The sequence below is a fragment of the Schistocerca americana genome, chromosome 10 (assembly GCF_021461395.2).
Source record: "Schistocerca americana isolate TAMUIC-IGC-003095 chromosome 10, iqSchAmer2.1, whole genome shotgun sequence".
Taxonomy (NCBI): domain Eukaryota; kingdom Metazoa; phylum Arthropoda; class Insecta; order Orthoptera; family Acrididae; genus Schistocerca; species Schistocerca americana.
Window position 1 is genome coordinate 194,603,957 of NC_060128.1, and position 22,583 is coordinate 194,626,539.

Here is a 22,583-nt window from a genome sequence, read left to right on the forward strand (position 1 = left end):
CGATGCGCGGGACGAGCACTCATTACGGGACATCTGGATTGCTGGATAAGTTCGTAGCGTTTTTCCACAAGCTTAACACACACAACAGACACACACAACATGGAATTTAGCTATCAATAATGTATTCATATATATGAACATGTCCGAAAGAACAGATACCATCTTCATATATAGAGTTAAGGCTCACCGGCTATTTGACCATCTTCTTCTGTGCAGATGCACAAACAGTGCCCGAACTCTTATGGGAATCGGCAAAGAGCCGCGAGTAATGAGTATAATGGGCAGGGGCACTATGAATTTAGAGTGGGACAATAAGTTGGGAATGTGGGTCTCACGGGAGGCGTGCCAGAGGTAAGTCCTTGCAGTCGCACTATCCTCTGTGTCCTCGGTGGCTCAGATGGATAGAGCGTCTGCCATGTAAGCAGGAATCCCGGGTTCGAGTCCCGGTCGGGGCACACATTTTCAGCTGTCCCCGTTGACCTATATCAACGCCTGTATGCAGCTAGGGGTATTCATTTAAGTCTAATAATGTATTCTCCTTCACTATTTACAACCGTCTGCGAACGATGGAGTAACTTCTCGATTCCGCGACTGTAGAAGTCTCGGGGTTCTGAGGCGAAGAACTCGTGGAGCCACATTCGGAGCGCACTTTCATTCGAGAAGGAAGTTCTTCGAAGGTTGTTCGATAGAGAGCGGAAAATGTGAAAAAAATGGTTCAAATGGCTCTGAGCACATGCGACTTAACTTCTGAGGTCATCAGTCGCCTAGAACTTAGAACTAATTAAACCTAACTAACCCAAGGACATCACACACATCCATGCCCGAGGCAGGATTCGAACCTGCGACCGTAGCGGTCGCTCGGCCCCAGACTGTAGCGCCTAGAACCGCACGGCCACTCCGGCCGGCTGGAAAGTGTGCAGACCAGGTGAATAAGGCGGGTGCGGATTGACTTCCCACCCCATCTCCTGCACAGTGTATTGTGTCAGAGTGGCAGAACGCGGGCGGCCGTTACCGTTGACCAGCATCACTTCACGCAGTCTTCCTGATTGCTGTTCTCGGACTGCGTCTGAAAGATGACTCAGTTGCTGACAATAAATGTCACCAGTGGTGGTCACACCTACGGGAGAAAATTCCTAGTACACCACACCGTACATAACATCGTCTTTTGCGTATGCGCGGAGGTCTTTGCATTGGGAGTCGCTGCTTTGTTTAGGCTCAACCATTCCTTTCTTTTCCTCACGTTAGCATAAACACACCGCTTCTCGTCACCAGTGACGATACAGCAAAGCAGAGGTCGGTATTGTTCACGAGCCAACTAATGGCGAGCAAGCAGAGATGCACATGTGGCCACCCGCTGATTTTTCTGGTTTTGGATCAGAGGTTGCGGTACCCACAAACCGGATTTTCGAACATTCCCCACTGCACGCAAATGTCGCACGATGGTGGAGGATCGCGGTTCACCGCATTTGCCAGTTGTCGGGTGCACTGATGTCGATATTTATATATAAATGCGTTTAAACTATCTTCATAGAACTCAGAAGCTCTTAGCGAGCATGGAATCACCAGTGTCATAACGACCCTCCTTAAAACGAGAAAACTAGGCGTCAAATGTTTTTTATTCCAATGTTTGATCACAATATCAATTCTTTTGACGATGACCGGCTTCAGTCCATAATGACCATCGTCAGATCTACAATATACAAATATACACACCTAGTGAGTTCGACACAATACAGCAATACGTATCACAACATACTATCATACAATCAGGGAAATGTACAGATAAAATACGCTAAAACGTACCTTTTCTACACCATGTCCTAAAGTGATAAGGCCATAATGGCATCGTCAAAACATATAATCAGCACAGCATCGTCACAAAGATCTAAAATAAGGTATAGAATAGGCCACATCGCCCGCACAGTCATTATTGCAACTGGCTACTGAAGTACAGAAATCTGTTTGCCTACATCCTACCTACATGTCGCTATTGTGGGCTTAGATGTAGTCATCATTTACGCAAAAGCATAATCTGATAAAAACACGTTATGTAAATACATGTAGCAGACTTTTAAATATTGATAAGTGTCATAGAAACCAATTGTGATACATTAATAGAGGAATACGGTTACCCATATAACCGGTCATCGTCAAAAGAATTGATATTGTGATCAAAGACTGGAATAAAAAGCATTTGACAGGATCGGATCAGCGTTCGTATACGCGACTGTGTCGCAGCTACTGAAAACTAGGCGTTCACTGTACGATGGCATTATCCCCATATACGGCGCAAATGTTTTCCGCTGCCTCCGCTGCTGTCGCCCCTCTACTGAAACGAAACAGAACAATATGTCGGAAATGATCCGATTTCTCTACTCGGCAAATCATTTTCTAGCGTTCAGAGCTCCATTCAGTGTCTGCAAATGACAAAATGTTAATATGGAAACTCAAATAGCAACAGTGAACTACAAATAAAACGTGACAATCGATAAATAAACCATAGCAACCGGAATACAAACACGCAAAACAAAAACGTTACGAACTTCTGCATTGACCGAGTACACTGGTGGACCCAGACAACTACTCTGAGACATGTCTACAGGAGGGTCACCAGTTTCGATTTGAGCCGCACGACAGTGTGAAACCTCACAATGTTCCAGTCAGTAACCAACGTTTGGAAATACGCTATACAATTATATTTATTCTCTACGGGTTTCGGTACTGGATACTATCTTCAAAGGTACACTACAGGATAATACAAGTATGTGATTTCCTACACTCTTACAAGAACAAAATAGGTCCAAAGCATCGGATGCTTAAACAAATTACATAAACTGGTCAAAAAATACAAGTTTGCCAAATAAGAGAACATAAAGTACAGCATTAGCGAATTATCACCATTTTCTCAGTTTTCGAGACGCGTCAGCCATCTGAAAAACCGAAAAGATTTTATGCAGTAATGTCCACCGCGAAAGACTCCGAGGACACAATTATTATTATGATAATTGTTTCACTGAATTTTCGCTGTAGTAGATTTACTCAGTCTGTGATAACATGTACACACTTGCCGGCCGGTGTGGACGAGCAGTTCTAGGCGCTACAGTCTGGAACCGCGCGACCGCTCCGGTCGCAGGTTCGAATCCTGCCTCGGGCACGGATGTGTGTGATGTCCTTAGGTTAGTTAGGTTTAAGTAGTTCTAAGTTCTAGGGGACTGATGACCTCAGAAGTTGAATCCCATAGTGCTGAGAGCCATTTGAACCATACATGCGTGATCTTAACATCAAATAAATAGCCACCACAAGGTGAGTCAGAGCGTGTTCTACAGAAAAAGACGCTGTTTCGTCGATATATAGTAGACAGGTCACAATACAGACCAAGGGTTTTTTCCCACATGCGTGCGGCAAACGCGGAAACGTGAACTATGGTGAGGTTATTATGAAATGCGTCCAAACGGGACGAATGTGGTGCTGTTATTTTCGTGTCTGCCAGGGAACAAACAGCGGTGTGCACCCATCGAACAATGAAGGACGTGTACGGGGTAGCAGGTCTTCGAAAACTACCGTCATTAAACGGTGCGCCAAGTTCCGTACTGCTGCCCCACAATAACGCACGTCCGCACATCGCTAAGGTCGTAACGCAGGAGTTACGCGGAGTGGGCGACATTCGAGCACCCGCCCCACACTGCTGATCTCTCCCCGTGCGATTATCACGCCTTCGGTCCCTTAAAAATGCCCTTCAAGGGCAGGCGATTCCTGTCGGACGAGTGTGTGCAGCGGGCAGCTGCGGACTTCACGGAGCAGGACGCGGAGTTTGGCCGAACGGGTCTCTTCGACGTGGTGCGTCACCACGATGGTTGCCTCAGTGGTCAACGCGAGTCTGGCTCATTGGTACACCGACTCTGGACTGTACGGCCTTCGAACGCCAACTTTCTGATCGCCCCCCTTAAAGGAAAAGAACCATATACTTTTTTACGTTATACTGTAGTAAATACACTGCTCAAAATAATTAGGGGAACATGACTTTGGGTGTCCGCCATACTCCATAGAGCAATGTTACCAAATTATGCCTTTATGTTTCACAAACTGAGTGCACAACAAAATATCATTACATCCTCGTCCGTTTACATAAAAAGAAGTAACATGTCCGATAGATCTCGAAAACAAAATGCGAACATTTAATAATTTTTTCATAATGCGGCGCTACAGTCATAACATATTTCTTTTTTAGTCAGTACCGCCATTAGACTGTTGTTTATTTACAGTGCTACATTTACACTTACACAATCATGATTGCGGCTTCAAAGTGCCATTATCAAGTGTTTTAAGTGTTAAACAGTGCCTAAGATGGCTTCCTGTCATACTTAAAACACACTATTACACACATATTTTAAATACGACAGTATGCCAACTTAGGCACTGTTTAACGCTTAAAACACTTGATAATGGCACTTTGAAGCCGCAATCATGATTTTTTAACTGTAAATGTAGCACTGTAAATAAACAAGTCTAATGGCGGTACCGACTTTAAAGAAAAAATGGAAACAGTCGTTCATGTTGGGTGCTTTTAATTCGACTTCGAGAGCTCCGTGAGCGTTTGTCACTGCGTGACACCTACGCAGAGTGCTCCGTGTAAGTTAAGGGAAGTCACCCTGTGCTACGCGTTCCAGTTCTTCAACGAGAGCCCGTGAGAGTACTGGAGAGCCTGCTGTGGAACAGGACGACCACGGAGACGTGGGCCAAGCACGCTGTTGTCGGGACTTGCCGCCGGCCACTCCAGTCTGCTGACCCCGTCTCGTGGCTCCTGGCGTTGGAAGGCATTCAGGGCCACCACTGTGTGCAGCAGCCAGCACGTGCTGCTACAGGATCTGTCAGATGTACTGACAGGCGGTGAGGACAGCGACGAGGTGTGTATCGCCGGCAGCACTGAAGTCTCTGTCGATTTCCTGGACAACATTTGGCAGGTGCCGCTCATCACGGGGTCTCCACACACGAACATGGCAGTCACCTGGCGTCAGAGGATATCTGGACCTGTGAGTGAATAACACGTTTCGCCAATTACGAAGTTGCGAGTTGAAATGGGAACGACTGAACGGAAGCCGAGCTGCGAGCTGTTGTGTCAGAAGGGCTACTCGAAGAGGACGTCTGGGTCGTGAGGCCCTCTCTCGTACCCCGTCCCTTACAGTGTGATCGGACACAGCGGTTCCAGTGGCCCTTTCTGAGACCGCCTCGCAGTGCTCTGGCGGTATCCGTGCGACGCAGCGACACAGAGGTGGCCACCAGGTATCGGTCTCCACGTGGGGTTGTGATGCGTGGGCGACCTTCTCCACCTCGCCTCGTGTGCTGACCTGTCTCCCTGCAGCGTCTCCACAACCTGTGGGTGACACGTGGGCAGCCACCAGCATCCGCAGCAACGCGACGGAAAGTATATCCTTTTTGTACGAAACAGACCGCCCTTACAACTTGCTCTGCGTTAAGAAGTCGCACTGCGTCTGCTTGCTTTGATACAATGACCACAAATTGCAACCGCCATCTGTGCACCTCACTATAGTACGCTGGGTGTCCGTACTGACTTCCCCCAAGAGGGATCACCTGACGGCGCACTGCACCAAACAGCCAGTAGATGCCGAATGGTTTTAATTGTTGCCTACATTGAAAGCGAAGACGTCGAGCGATACAGTAAGACCACTGGTACCGCCTGCATCAATGTAGATTTAACATAGCGGACGTTGACACACGTGTTCCCTCAATTCTTCTGACCAGTTCACCTTAATTTCCGCCGGCCGCTGTGCCCGCGCGGTTCTAGGCGCTTGAATCCGGAACTACGCGGCTGCTACGGTCGCAGGTTCGAATCCTGCTTCGGGCATGCATATGTGTGATGTCCTTAGGTTAGTTGGGTTTAAGTAGTTCAATGTCTAGGGGACTGATGACCTCAGATGTTAAGTCCCGTGGTGCTCACAGCCATTTGAACCTTAATTTCCTTATATCATGAACTTCCGTTCAGTTTACGTGGCTGTAACGGATGACTGTTGTGCTTTTGATGGTTCGGACGCTGTCTGCGTGGCCGGTGTCCAAAAGCCATTAATAATTTTATAAAATGATCAGCTGCGTGTGGGATCGCGCACCGAGGGTTCCCTGCAAATGTGTACAGGCACTTCATCCATCCCGAAAAATCGAGAATCTCTACCATTTTTTTCGTGTTACCGTCTATGATACTGGCAAGATATCGGTCTCGGGAAATGCAAAAACTTCGAGAATGTTTCAATTTTAACTTCGAAGTAGGTAACAAATGACAAAAGAAATATTCTTTTCGTGTGATACAATTACGAATTAACAATGTTGTGAGTTTTGTCGTTTACTTGAACTGCGAAATCTTTTTTCTTGCCAGATTTCGTGCTTCTAGGCCAACGGGAAGTATCCTATAGGTTCAGATGAATGGGGTTGCGAATATCAAAATATGCGACATAATTATCCCTATCTTTGATTCCACTGACTTAGAAGCTTCAGTTTTTTACAACACGAAGGGGCCGAAGACCTTAGTATGTGAGATAAATTACAACTTGATAAGTATACTCGTTTCTCAGCAAAACTGTTTTTAGCAGTCGGGTAGCAAAGTAACGCTGTAAGAGCGTCGTTTTTAGCGATTCATATACGGAACCTTAAAAAAGACCCTTCACCTGCAGCCTAAAAACTCGGAGGCCATGATAGGGGGTAGCTGTCAGGGCACGTGGCGGCGTTAACGTCCTCACCCACTTCCACAAAGCGCTCTGTAGGAGGAAAACCACCTCCACCTACGAAATTTTCCGTGAACTTTTATGTAAGGGACTCGTGGTCTGCGGTGGCTCGGTGCAGGGTAATAACGCCGTCACTATTTATTAACTTTGTTACTCCAACTACCTTCGTTCACTCCAACATATTTTATTGTGTTACCATTATCGTTTACCAGAAACTTTAGCCCTGGACCTGTTATTCAGAAACTATTACAATCGTACGACAGTAAAACAGAGATATGGACGAGGCGCGTCGGCGGCACGCGGAGCTGTGCGGGTAGATGACATCCAGGGGCAGCGTGCGCGCGAGACCTCCACACCGGTGTAGCGTCCGCCCGAATGTCTGGCTCCACAATCCACTCCTACATCTATACTCCACAAGCGGAGGGTACTTCTGGCTCCAGTACCTTTCCTCCCCTTCCCTGTCCATTTGTGAACAACACGCGCGGAGAACGACTGTCGGCGAAACTCCGACTGATACACGATTTTTCTCATTTTCTCGTCGTCTTCGTCATTTCGCTATTGTCACGTTACTAGACCTACATGCTGCTTCTGAAGGTACAAGGTGTAAAATACAGGGAGCGAAAGGCTGTTTACGCCGGCCGGTGTGGCCAAGCGGTTCTAGGCGCTTCAGTCTGGAACCGCGCGACCGCTACGGTCGCAGGTTCGAATCCTGCCTCGGGCATGGATGTGTGTCATGTCCTTAGGTTAGTTAGGTTTAAGTAGTTCTAAGTTATAGGGGACTGGTGACCTCAGATGTCTAGTCCCATAGTGCTCAGAGCCATTTGAACCATTTTTGAAAGGCTGTTTACAACTTGTGCAGAAACCAGAAGGCAGTTATAAGAGGGGAGAGTCTTGAAGGGGAAGCAGTGATTGAAAAGGGCATGAGATTGCGTTGTGGCCTATACCCGATGTCATTCAGTCTGTAAGCTAGGCAAGCAGCAGAAAAAAAAATGCCGTTAGAATTAAAGTTCGGGGCGAAGAAATAAAAACTTTGACGTTTGCCGACGACATTGTAACTATATAAAAGCCAGCAAAGAACTTGCAACATCAGTTGAATGCAACGGACAGCGAAAGGAGGATATACGATGAACAAAACAAAGATAATGGAATGTCAAATTAAATCAAGTGATGCTGAGGGAATTAGATTAGGAAACGAGACACTTTAAGTAGTAGACCACTTTTGTAATTTGGGCAGCAAAATAACTGATGATGCCGAAGTAGAGACGATGTAAAATGTAGACTGGCAATGGCAAGAAAAGCATTTCTGAAGAAGATAAATTTGCTAACATCGATTGTAGAGATAAGTGTCAGGAAGCCTTCTCTGAAGGTATTTTTATGGAGTGCAGCCATATGTGGAAGTGAAACATGGACGATAAACTTTTGAGACAAGAATAGAACAGAAGCTTTGTAGTTGTGGTACTATAGAAGAATGCTGAAGGTTAGATGGGTAGACGACGTAACTAATGAGGTGGTACTGAAGAGAACTAGGAAAGAAAGAAATTTGTGGGACAACTTGACTAAAATAAGGAATAGGTTGACAGGACACGTTCTGAGACCTCGAGGGACAACAATTTAAGTACTGGTGGAAAGTGTGTGTGTGTGTGTGTGCGTGTGTGTGTGTGTGTGTGTGTGTGTGTGTGCGTGCGTGCGGGGGGGGGGGGGGGGGGAGGAGGCAAAATTCGTAGGGGAGAATACAGTAAGCAGATTCAGAAGGCTGTAGGTTGCGCTAGTTATTCGGAGGTGAAGAAGCTCGCACGGGATAGAGTAGCATGCAGAGCTTGGACTGAAGACCACAACAACGCAACACACCTGCTATTTTATAGGCCTGCAATAGTTGGGCTGTTTTCACGAATCGCCACCTGCAAATTGTTTTTGTAGGATCTAATCTTGGAATAATTTAACGAAATACAGTTTTAGAAGTTCACGTTTTGAATTTCACCAAACTTCAATTGCCCCCTTAACGTCCTACCGGTGATGACCAGGTCTCTTACAGTCTCTAATGATGTCTACAAGCGGATAGTGTGGACTAATGCCGAGCTTAATTGTGCCCGTCTCTTCAAAACCAAAGTGCACGCAGTACAGATGAAGTGACACGGGGCTGCATCACTCGTATTCGTTAACAGTGGTCTTTAAAGTATCATTGACTGTTTTCCTGGGAACGATTTTACCGTCAATTTTAAAAAGATACTATATACTCACACCAAGGTGTATACGCCAACACACGGTGAGGAACTAAGTTCTTAAGTGTCCATATCAATGAGAATTTAAACTGGAAAAGTCACATTTTGGAACTTGTAAAACAATTTGGTTCAGCCACATTTGCACTTAAAATCTTTGCTGATCTTGGGGAGAGAGAAATCAGTGAGCTGATATACACTCCTGGAAATGGAAAAAAGAACACATTGACACCGGTGTTGCAGACCCACCATACTTGCTCCGGACACTGCGAGAGGGCTGTACAAGCAATGATCACACGCACGGCACAGCGGACACACCAGGAACCGCGGTGTTGGCCGTCGAATGGCGCTAGCTGCGCAGCATTTGTGCACCGCCGCCGTCAGTGTCAGCCAGTTTGCCGTGGCATACGGAGCTCCATCGCAGTCTTTAACACTGGTAGCATGCCGCGACAGCGTGGACGTGAACCGTATGTGCAGTTGATGGACTTCGAGCGAGGGCGTATAGTGGGCATGCGGGAGGCCGGGTGGACGTACCGCCGAATTGCTCAACACGTGGGGCGTGAGGTCTCCACAGTACATCGATGTTGTCGCCAGTGGTCGGCGGAAGGTGCACGTGCCCATCGACCTGGGACCGGACCGCAGCGACGCACGGATGCACGCCAAGACCGTAGGATCTTACGCAGTGCCGTAGGGGACCGCACCGCCACTTCCCAGCAAATTAGGGACATTTTTGCTCCTGGGGTATCGGCGAGGACCATTCGCAACCGTCTCCATGAAGCTGGGCTACGGTCCCGCACACCGTTAGGCCGTCTTCCGCTCTCGCCCCAACATCGTGCAGCCCGCCCCCAGTGGTGTCGCGACAGGCGTGAATGGAGGGACGAATGGAGATGTGTCGTCTTCAGCGATGAGAGTCTCTTCTGCCTTGGTGCCAATGATGGTCGTATGCGTGTTTGGCGCCGTGCAGGTGAGCGCCACAGTCAGGACTGCATACGACCGAGGCACACAGGGCCAACACCCGGCATCATGGTGTGGGGAGCGATCTCCTACACTGGCCGTACACCACTGGTGATCGTCGAGGGGACACTGAATAGTGCACGGTACATCCAAACCGTCATCGAACCCATCGTTCTACCATTCCTAGACCGGCAAGGGAACTTGCTGTTCCAACAGGACAATGCACGTCCGCATGTATCCCGTGCCACCCAACGTGCTCTAAAAGGTGTAAGTCAACTACCCTGGCCAGCAAGACCTCCGGATCTGTCCCCCATTGAGCATGTTTGGAACTGGATGAAGCGTCGTCTCACGCGGCCTGCACGTCCAGCACGAACGCTGGTCCAACTGAGGCGCCAGGTGGAAATGGCATGGCAAGCCGTTCCACAGGACTACATCCAGCATCTCTACGATCGTCTCCATGGGAGAATAGCAGCCTGCATTACTGCGAAAGGTGGATATACACTGTACTAGTGCCGACATTGTGCATGCTCTGTTGCCTGTGTCTATGTGCCTGTGGTTCTGTCAGTGTGATCATGTTATGTATCTGACCCCAGGAATGTGTCAATAAAGTTTCCCCTTCCTGGGACAATGAATTCACGGTGTTCTTATTTCAATTTCCAGGAGTGTATTTTGCATTCCTTCATTCAACAACGCCATATGTTATAATGTTCTGGTGTAACTCATCTGTAAGTAAGGGGGTCTTCGTTGCTGAAAAAAGTGCTATGAGAATAATATGTGGTGCTCACCCACGATCATCTTGCAGACATCCATCTACGCAGTTGGACATTCTGAGTATGGCTTCAAAGTATATTTATTCCCATACGAAGTTTGTTGTAACTATCCACTGCAGTACAAAAGGAACAACGATGTACACAACTACAATACGAGAAGGAAAAATGACTCTCATTAGTAGACATTAAGGTTGTCTTTAGCAGAAAAAGGGGTGCGCGATGCTGCAACAAAAATTTTTCAGCACTTGTCTTGTAATATAAAATGTCTGACAAAATGCAAAGCAAAATTTGAAAGCAAACTGAAAAAGTTTCTCCTTGACAACTCCTCCTAATCCGTTGAAGGATTTCTATTATTGTAATAGGTAAAACGTGGTGCGTAGGAATTACTAACTCACATCTGTATGTTTTTATATATACAAGGAAAAAAATCTTATAAATATTGGGCATGTAGACATATTTACAAATTAATTTGCGATGTGAATGTAAAATGACTCGTTCGACGTCATTAGGTCTTATCGTGCAAAATGGTCCATGGAAGATAAAACTAACTAACTTAAGTAATTCACAAAAGCTCATCATATTGGGCAATAATACTCGCCTAAACAGGATCAATCACGTTTTAATAGACATTGCTCATAGCTACAAAATGATTTCACTCGATGCTGATTAAATAAATAGACTAGGTACTCCAAGCATGTCCAGAGGCCAACGTGAAGAGACACAGACACAAACTGGCACTGAATACTGATTGAAACAAGCTGTGCTGTCCGAATGCAGACTAAACGAAGAGTGGAACAAGACTACGCACATTGGCGTGAGTGCTGGACTCATAAAGACTTGCTCCAGAATGTTACGACGCAGTTTTGATTAAAATGTTAGTCATTTACCGGCAATCGGAAACAAGTCAAGTATTTTTGTAAAATTTTGTTTTGTTTATTTATAGACGCAATCACACGTTTATGACCCAGTCATAACCGGCTTCGGCCATACAATGACCATCTTCAGATTCTGAAGGCGGCATAAACTGAACACAGGTTGATGCGGTGACAACGCACTGTATGCCGCCTTTAGAATCTGAAGATGGTCATTGTATGGCCGAAGCCGGTTATGACTGGGTCATAAACGTGTGATTGCGTCTATAAATAAACAAAACAAAATTTTACAAAAGGAATCAATTGCGCACTTCATAGAAAAAATGTCGTTTTTTCCAAAGTCAAGTATTGTTTTTGTGTTATCTGGTACGAGCATCAGCTAATATGTGTGCCTACCTGTTGGGAATCCTGGCGTTATGACCACGGGATCAATCTTAGAGGTCTAAATATGTTTAATGAAATGATAATTAATTTAAACCCTCAGCTGCCGACAGGTGTTGTTGATATACCTCGATGGGGTCAGCTGAAAATGTGTGCCCCGACCGGGACTCGAACCCGGGATCTCCTGCTTACATGGAAGACGCTCTATCCATCTGCGCCATCTAGGACAGAGATGAATAGCGCGACTGTAGGGACTTATCCGTTGCATGCTCCCCGTGAGACCCACATTCCCAACGGTCCGCAATCTACATACGTAATGTACCTAATAGATATTTGCCCATCCACTCATTACTCGCACACACTAAGGTGTCGATTCCCGTAAGAGTTCAGGCAACCTGTGCGCATTCGCACAGACGAAGGTCAATGGCCAGGTAGCCATTTAACTATATATGTGAAGATAGCAACTGTTCTCGAAGGAACAGATACCATTGATGACCGTGCAGCTTCTCTAGAATAAATGATAATTAATTATCATTTAGTTTAGAGAAGCTGCAGTTTCAATTAACTATCATTTATTATAGAGAATCTGCACGGTCATCAATGGTACCTGTTCCTTCGAGAACAGTTACTATCTTCATATATATGTTTACTGAAAATTTACTAGTTTTTAATTGATGACTGTAGCTGATTATTATAGGTGTCAATGGAGTCAGAAAAATCGGGCGATCAAAAGTATATCAACTGATTCCGGAAATTTACAGTGGTTTGAGTATTACTGGTACTGAAAACTTAAATCAGGTGAGATCTTTAATTATCTATGTCTTATAACTAATTAAGTTTGTTGTTGTTGTCTTCAGTCCTGAGACTGGTTTGATGCAGCTCTCCATGCTACTCTATACTGTGCAAGCTCCTTCATCTCCCAGTACCTACTGCAACCTACATCCTTCTGAAAAACACACGTTATCAGTGTTTTTCAATTAAGTTTGATCTGATGTAAATGCCTTACTGAGGAAAGGAAAAATAGCTGTTTAATTTGAAATTGGTCTTCCATTCTATATTTACGTGTTAAGCGCGTAAGTTTTTCCCTATGCTTCGATGTACGATATTTTTTTATTGCAAGATACTTCAGCCTGGCATCATTTCTGCCGAAACTAATTATCGCATTGCAACGAGAACAGTATACTAAATGATCTTGATAGTAAAGTTTTGTGTGGGGGTAATTTGTTTATACAGTTCTGATAATTTACATATCATGTACTTAATGTGGGAACTTTAACATCGGAATATTTAAAAGAAAATGTCGACCTTCATACTTGACGTGGTAGTGCACTGTGAGTAGGACTATGGGAGCCGCTGTGGGGGGGGGGGGGGGGGGGGCGGTGACGTGGCGGCGGACTGTTTTCACGACGACGCCCCTCGGGATGTGGGCAAAATGGTTCAAATGGCTCTCAGCACAATGGGACTTGTCTGTGGTCATCAGTCGCCTAGAACTTAGAACTACTTAAGCCTAACTAACCTAAGGACATCACACACATCCATGCCCGAGGCAGGATTCGAACCTGCGACCGTAGCAGCAGCGCGGTTCCGGACTGAAGCGCCTAGAACTGCTCGGCCCTCGGGATGTGGGCAGCCGGCGCCTCCCTTGTAGCGCCTGCCGCTGCAGTTTGTCGGTCGTCCCCGTGACGTTCCCGCGCTTACTTAACGACGCAGTGGCGGAACGCGCCGCTTTTCTTTGACTTCCGGAAGGCGTTCGATACAGTTCCGCACTGTCTCCTGATAAACAAAGTAAGAGCCTATAGAATGTCAGACCAGCTGTGTGGCTGGATTGAAGAGTTATTAGCAAACAGAACACAGCATGTTGTTCTCAATGGAGAGACGTCTACAGACGTTAAAGTAACCTCTGTCGTGCCACAGGGGAGTATTACGGGACCATTGCTTTTCACAATATATATAAATGACCTAGTAGATAGTGTCGGAAGTTCCATGCGGCTTTTCGCGGATGATGCTGTAGTATACAGAGAAGTTGCAGCATTAGGAAGTTGCAGCGAAATGTAGGAAGATCTGCAGCTGACAGGCACTTGGTGCAGGGAGTCGCAACTGACCCTTAACATAGACAAATGTAATGTATTGCGAATACATAGAAAGAAGGATCCTTTATTGTATGATTATATGATAGCGGAACAAACACTGGTAGCAGTTACTTCTGTAAAATATCTGGGAGTATCCGTGCGAAACGATTTGAAGTGGAATGATCATATAAAATTAATTGTTGGTAAGGCGGGTGCCAGGTTGAGATTCATTGGGAGAGTCCTTAGAAAATGTAGTCCATCAACAAAGGAGGTGGCTTACAAAACACTCGTTCGACCTATTCTTGAGTATTGCTCATCAGTGTGGGATCCGTACCAGATCGGGTTGACGGAGGAGACAGAGAAGATCCAAAGAAGAGCGGCGCGTTTCGTCACAGGGTTATTTGGTAACCGTGATAGCGTTACGGAGATATTTAACAAACTCAAGTGGCAGACTCTGCAAGAGAGGCGCTCTGCATCGCGGTGTAGCTTGCTCGCCAGGCTTCGAGAGGGTGCGTTTCTGGATGAGGTATCGAATATATTGCTTCCCCCTACTTATACCTCCCGAGGAGATCACGAATGTAAAATTAGAGATTCGAGCGCGCACGGAGGCTTTCCGTCAGTCGTTCTTCCTGCGAACCATACGCGACTGTAACAGGAAAGGGAGGTGATGGCAGTGGTACGTAAAGTGCCCTCTGCCACACACCGTTGGGTGGCTTGCGGAGTATAAATGTAGATGTAGTAGTTGTAGAATCTGTTAGTAATCGTACCTGGTAACGTTCCAGGGCGATGAGTAATACTCAAGAAACGGCCCAGCAAGTGTTTCATAACTCACGTCTTTCGTTCGGTGACACACTGACGGAAAGTGTCTCATCGTCAAGAAGGGGTTGTACGAGAGAAGCGAAAGTCGGTAGACGTTTCTACATTTGAAAGATGATATCTACTCAGTTTCGCGCCGGTCGCATAAGGGTGGCGTTGGCATCGCAACTATGAGGATGCACATCAGGTTTGCTTTAAATACGCGCGTGAGCTTTAGTCACCTTGAGATTGAACGTTGTGAGATGATGATAGTCAAGAATGTCTTTGAACAGACAGAGGCGCCACTTTCAGCACCTCACTGAGTTTGAACGAGGTCGTGTAACAGAGCTACGAGAAGCTGGATGTTCCTTCTAAGATATTGCAGAAAGACTTGGCAGCGGTGCATGACTGCTGGCAGCGGACTCCGGACGGCCACGTGGCTCTGCCGAGAGGGAAGGCCGTCGTGTGTTCGGCGTGTGGCTGTGGCGCACTGTACCACTTCTGCAGCAATCTGAGCGGCAGTTGGCACCACACTGACACAACGAACTGTTACGAATCGTTTATTTCAAGGGCGGTTCCGAGCCAGACGGCCTGAAGCGCGCATCCCACTGACCAAAAACCACCGCCATCTGCGACCTCAGTAGTGTCAAGCGAGAGCTCATTGGAGGGCAGGGCGGAGGTCTGTTGTTTTTCCTGATCAAAGCTGGTTCTGCCTCTGTGCCAGTGACGGCCGTCTGTTGGTTAGGTGGAGGCCAGTTGAGGGCCTGCAGCCAACCTGTCTGCGTGCTGGACACTCTGGAGTTAGGGTCTGGACGCGGAGGTGCGAGATACGGGCTGCAGGTGGATGAGGGTGTGAACACTTGTGTGAGGCCTTACGCTGTCACGGAGGAGAAGTTCGTTTGCATTTTTGTGGCGACAAACACGCTCAAGTCGTTTCTTCAATTGTCTGCTGGTAGCAGAATACAGTTCGAGGTTGATCGTTGCGCTATGAGGGGGACGTTAACAGAATAATCCCTTCAGAGTCCCTGGAGATCACCATCATTAGTTTACTAGCTGAAGGTGCGAGTCTGAACTTTTTTTTCCGGGGAAGATGTGGTGTGGCGGATAGTCACGATCAGCCTCGTAACGCTCGCCTCCGGTAGCTGAGTGGTCAGCGAGACAGAATGTCAATCCTAAGGGGCCGATTCCCGGCTGGGTGTTGTCGTAATCATAATCATTTCATCCCCATCGACGAGCAAGACTTACACCCGGCGAACAGTCTACCCGACGGCAGGCCTTACTCACATGACATTTACATTTATTTTAGCCTCGTAACGCGCAAGCAAATGCTCACAGAAGCTCCTTCGTTGCTCTTGATTGCCTTCTGCTGGGCGGCGAGCAACGCAATGGGCACACACCTTTGAGGACCCCAACTGGAGGACGAGTGTGCCAGCACTACCAACAGAGACGTCCAGCTGAGCAGCGAGGTGTCTGCCTGTGATCCGTCCACCACCTGAAGTGAGAGTGTCCGCACGTTCCAACACTGTACGACCGGCAGGCGGGAGATGGAACAGGTTTGCGCGACCTTGTCGCCCAACGACTCGCCGCGCTTTTGTTCACTGCCAGGTCTCCGCAGACTCTCTACAAGCGCCTATGAAGATCTGCGGTGCTCTCTGGTTGGAACGCCACTCCATTAGAGACGCCGTTTTAGAGGCTACGTATGGCGCAGTCACCTGTCGGAACTTCATGAAACTACAGGGGCTGAAGTGTGAATATTCCACGACGTACCACAACAAAGTCCGCAGTTTTTCAGTCGAAACGCCGAGAAAAAGAAAATATTGCATTGCTTATTGAACGCCCCTCGTATATACTCAGGATCTAAGAAGCAAGTACGATCGAAGCGAGACGACACTCTCCTCACTTATTGAAAAGCGAAATGTGTTGTACGGGCAGGGTTCCGTAGATGATTAACTTCCGCGTTACGAATAATTTTCTATAGGTCTTCTTAGAACGTTAGTCTCGCGAAGTGCACAGCAACAAAATGTAGCGGAATAGCACCTGACACTCTTTCTTACATGAAACAGGCAATGTGTGTCTTTGATTCCAGCTGCAGACTTTATGGATTTTTGTTTTTTCCTGTGTTATATGAATTCTGTGTGTTTTACGTATTATAGAAACGCGAATCATGTTTCACTGACATTGCATTTTGGGTGAACAGGAGAGACAGAGAAATTAAAAAACAAGTGCTTTAACATTTTTGTCGGATTATCGATATTAACCTTCCCTATAAAGGATAATATATTTTGTAAGAAAACACGCGCTGATTGCATCGTGGATAAAACAAACTCTGTCAGTCCTCTGTCACAGCCGCTGGTCACCTCCTCCCCCTCTTCACGAGTGGCTCGTCAGTCATACTGAAGAAGTGCGCACTTTTCGGCGGTGGGGCGTCGGTATCCCACATCCGTCCAACGCTACCGTTCAGCGAGAAGCTTTCGCAACTTGAAGAAAAAAAAAAAAAAGAAAAAGAAACACTTCGCACCATCTGCTGGGTATCTAGAAGGCAGTCCGCGATCGGTTGTAGCTGCACAGTACGTCTGTCCGACGATAATCAGGAGAGATCGCCCTCTTCTCCGTCTGAAGTAACTGACTGTGTTTTCTTATACATCATATACACGGATTTGAAACGTTACTGTACTTTTCAGGAATTACGCTGGTTTCTACATAATTTATATTTGCTGCGACTTGTATGGGCCACAAAACGACAAAGAATTTAGAACACATTGGTATTTGATAGTTAAAGCCATCTAGAAATTACAGCTATATGTTAAAATTTTGTGTGTCATATTTTCATTGTCATGAGAATAATTATGATTATGTACCGATCTTTTCTACTTTCTGTATTTGCTATCTTGACAAAACGACTCTAACACCAAAAATTTAAACTCCAAGGTTCACATGAAACGTCGACGTAGCTACGTTTGTGGTACATGTGTCGTCCACTCCAACGGTTTTGAAAGCTGGTCAATTTAAAAAAAAATTTGGAAGAAAAAGTGTATTATTGACCATAAGAGGGGACTTTTTTGAACTTTTATTTTTTAAATATCTGTAAAATTTTCACCACGGAAAGATTAACTTATTTCATTAAAAAGAACCGTACTTAAATTTTTCGATAGACTAAATTCTCTTGCGATATAGTCAAAAGTATTGAAAAAGTATGATTACAATCGACACGCACGCAGGCTGCGTGTGGCGTGGACGCAGGCCTTACGCACGTGCCAGGTGGCTGCGGCTCTCACTTCGACACGTGGCCCACCCCGCAGCGCATCCGTACCACTAACTGCAAACCGCTAGCTTACGCCGTTATTTCCAAGTACAATACATTGTACTGATCGTCTACACTGCTCTTATTTTTTAAAATGGGCCATTTCGGCCCCACATGTACCATCTTTAGGTCTTAATGCATCAGTTACAAGACTCATCAGCGAGCTCATCAGAAAATCTTACCTGCTACGTCACGGGATACTACGTAAACAGCATCCGTATTTTGCTAACACGTTGGAAGCGTAACTATTGGAATCCGTGGATTTCGTGTGGATCTGAGATTGATTATTTTGAAAAATGAAAGCAATATAGATGAACAATTTAATCTGCCCTAGAGCAAGTAATCATGGATTATTCATCGCAGAGCCGGCCGGAGTGGCCGTGCGGTTCTAGGCGCTTCAGTCCGGAACGCGCTGCTGCTACGGTCGCAGGTTCGAATCCTGCCTCGGGGATGGATGTGTGTGATGTCCTTAGGTTAGTTAGGTTTAAGTAGTTCTAAGTTCTAGGGGACTGATGACCTCAAATGTTAAATCCCATAGTGCTCAGAGCCATTTGAACCATTTTTTCACCGCAGACAGTATGTCAGTTTTTATGTTTTTTCCAAGTGTTGTAACGATCCTCTCAGGCTTTAAGAATAATGTAATTGTTCCGAATTGCAAAGAAGAGGGTTGCGGACGAGTTAGAATGTTACCAAATCATCTCTTTAATAAGTCTTGGTTGCAAAAGTACTGATATAAATTATGTACAACAGAAGAATGGGAAAGCTGACGGGGGCCGATCTCGGGGAAGATCATTTTGGGTTCCGGAGAAATGTACTGATGCTCCTTGTTACCGTAGAACACAGGTTGAAGAAAGGCAACTCTAGGCTTACACCGCTTGCAGATTTACAGGAGTCCTTTGACAGTGTCGACTAGGAGACAGTCTTTGAAATTCGAAATGTATCAGGGGTAAAACACAGGGAGGGAAAAGTTACCTGCAACTTGTAGAGAAACCAGACGGTGGCTGCAAGAGCCGAGAGCCATCAAAGGGAAGCAGAACTTGAGAAGGTAGTGAGACACGGTTGCAGCGCCTGCCCCACGTAACACAATCTGCACACAGAGTAAAGGAAACCAGACAAAAATTTGGAGTAGGAATTAAAGTTCTGGGAGGAGAAATAAAAGCGTTGCGATTTTCCGATGAAATTGTAATTCTGTAGGATCGACGGGCGCGTGGATTTAAAATTGTTGGGATTTAAACAGCGTCATCATTAACGCCGTTTTCCAAGATCGTGATACTGCTGTACTGGTAGTCAGCCTTGTTGACATCAGAAGGAAACGCCAGGAAGTAAAGGCACACTCACAAAAAAAAAAAGACATACAGTCTTCAGTATAAATGTGTCACGAGACGGCAAAGCACTTCAAAGAACAGTTGAAATGGATAGCGTCCCGAAAACTGGTCATAAGATGACCATCAACAGAAGTAAAAACAGGGTAATGAAATGTAATCGAATTAAATGAGATTACGCTGAGGGAATTAGATTAGGTAATGAGACACTGAAAGTTCTCGATGAGTTTTGATGTTTGGACAGAAAAATAACTCACAATGGCCAAAGTAGAGAGGGTGTAAAATGTAGACTGGCAATGGCAACAAAAACGTTTCTGAAAAAGAAAAATAACTATTGAGATCGGATGTGTATTATAAGTGTTGAGAAGTATTTTGGAAGGAACTGGCGGGGCTCAAAATTGCAGACGGAGGCCAAGGCTGTAAGCTGGACCCAGGTTGCAGGGGACACAGGAGTTGCGCGCAGATGTTGCGCAGTGTGACCACGGCCATTCCACTTGGTCAGAGACTGGCCTTCCCCAGCGGTATCAGTGCGTCATTTTGAAGAGTTGCTGTGACTAGGCGACCTAGATCCCCCGTCGGCCCGATAAGTTTGTGGCAGCTGCAGGGTCGCATCCCGTGTGTGGGCACAAGGCCGCAGCCGCTTTGCCGAGGACTCACTCTGTCCTGTCCTGTCCTGTCTCGTCTGGAGGGGAAACGGCAGCGTCTGGATCGCACTGGTATATCCAGACTCTCTCTGGAGCGCACTGGATAATGCGACGCTGGGGGACGCACATTACGTCAGAAGCACGGAGGCGAGCGGCGTAGCTTAGCGTCGTGTTACAGCAGTGCCCTCTAAAGCGCAGCGCCTTAAAAAAAAGAGTGAATCTTGTGTTTACTGTGGCGAGTCGTGTTGTGGACCGAGTCGGGGAACTGGCGCGAACTGTCAGCTGCTGATCGATGCTGTCTGATCCAAAGCTTACGGGTGGCGTGTGAGTAAAATAATGAGACTGGCCTTTTATCTAGCAAAGCTTTTACACTACTGGCCATTAAAATTGCTACACCACGAAGATGAAGTGCTACAGACGCGAAATTTAACCGACAGGAAGAAGATGCTGTGAAATGCAAATGATTACCGTTTCAGAGCATTTACACAAGGTTGGCGCCGGTGGCGACACCTACAACGTGCTGACATGAGCAAAGTTTCCAACCGATTTCTCATAGACAAACAACAGTTGACCGGCGTTGCCTGGTGAAACGTTGTTGTGATGCCTCGTGCAAGGAGGAGAAATGCGTACCATCACGTTTCCGACTTTGATAAAGGTCGGGTTGTAGCCTGTCGCGTTTGCGCTTTATCGTATCGCGACATTGCTGTTCGCGTTGGTCGAGATCCAATGACTGTTAGCAGAATATGGAATCGGTGGGTTCAGGAGGGTAATACGGAACGCCGTGCTGGATCCCGACGGCCTCGCATCACTAGCAGTCGAGATGACAGGCATCTTATCCGCATGGCTGTAACGGATCGCGTAGCCACGTCTCGATCCCTGAGTCGACAGATGGGGATGTTTGCTAGACGACAACCATCGGCACGAACAGTTCGACGACGTTTGCACCAGCACGGCCTATCAGCTCGGAGACCGTGGCTGCGGTTTCCCTTGACGCTGCATCACAGACTGGAGCGCCTGCGATCGTGTACTCAACGACGAACCTGGGTGCACGAATGGCAAAACGTAATTTTTTCGGATGAAACCATGTTCTGTTTACAGCATCATGATGGTCGCATTCGTGTTTGGCGAAATCGTGGTGAACGCACAATGGAAGCGTGTATTCGTCATCGCCTTACTGGCGTGATGGTATGGGCGGTCACCTCTTATTCGCGTTGACGGCACTTTGAACAGTGGACGTTACATTTCAGATGTGTTACGATCCGTAGCTCTGCCCTTCATTCGATCACTGCGAAACCATACATTTCAGCAGGATAATGCACGACCGAATGTTGCAGGTCCTGTACGGGCCTTTCTGGATACAGAAAATGTTCGACTGCTGCCCTGGCCAGCACATTCTCCAGGTCTCTCACCAATTGAAAAGGTCTGGTCAATGGTCGGCGAGCAACTGGCTCGTCACAATACGCCAGTCACTACTCTTGATGAACTGTGGTATCGCGTTGAAGCTGCATCGGCAGCTGTACCTGCACACGCCATCCAAGCTCTGTTTGACTCAATGCCCAGGCCTATCAAGGCCGTTATTACGGCCAGAGGTGATTGTTCTGGGTACTGATTTCTCAGGATCTATGCACCCAAATTGCGTGAAAATGTAATCACATGTTAGTTCTAGTATAATATATTTGTCCAATGAATACCCGTTTATCATCTGCATTTCTTCTTGGTGTAGCAATTTTAATGGCCAGTAGTGTATTTTTTCAAACTACAATATTGTCTGCTTCAAAGTAGTTTCCTTCGGTAACTACGAACCGGCCAAGTCTTTGTTCCGAATTTTGGTAGCGGCGCTGTGAAGTTCCAACCGGTAGGGCTTTTAACATGTCGGACACTTTCTTTTGAATGTTCTCCAGAGTGAAGAAATGACGTCCTCTCAAGACAATTTCAATTTCGGGAAAACAAAAAAGCCACAAGGACTCAGATCAGGTGAATAGGAGGGCTGTAGAACTAAAAGAACGCCTTTTGAGATCAAAAATACCGTGATGGCAGTGGCGACGTGACATGGGGCGTTGTCGTGATGCGGCACCCACTTGTCTGCAGTATCGGGTCTCGGACGGTCTTCGATGAAAATTACTCGTACGGTGAAAGTGAATAACAGGTCAGGCGCCATCCTTATTTTTAAACGTCGGTCTGATCTCACAAGTGTACGCACAGGTTCGACGTTTTCGTCGGTGCCGGCCGCGGTGGTCTAGCGGTTCTAGGCGCGCAGTCCGGAACCGCGCGACTGCTACGGTCGCAGGTTCGAATCCTGCCTCGGGCATGGATGTGTGTGATGTCCTTAGGTTAGTTAGGTTTCAGTAGTTCTAAGTTCTAGGGGACTGATGACCACAGATGTTAAGTCCCATAGTGCTCAGAGCCATTTTTTTTTTCGTCGGTTTTTGAAGCTGAAGGTCTCCCTGAGCGAGTTTCATCTTTTACTTGTTCTTGGTCTTCCAAAAAAGATTTGTGCCGGTGGAAAGCCCGTGGTCTTGACAAGGAAC

At 46.6% G+C, this 22,583-nt stretch overlaps 1 non-coding gene across 1 annotated transcript; it reads left to right on the top strand.

The window, feature by feature from the left end:
• The first annotated feature begins 382 nt into the window (after nt 1–382).
• On the top strand, nt 383–455 carry Trnat-ugu. The gene has a single exon. It is a non-coding gene; the product is annotated as a tRNA-Thr (tRNA).
• Nucleotides 456–22,583: the final 22,128 nt, after the last annotated feature.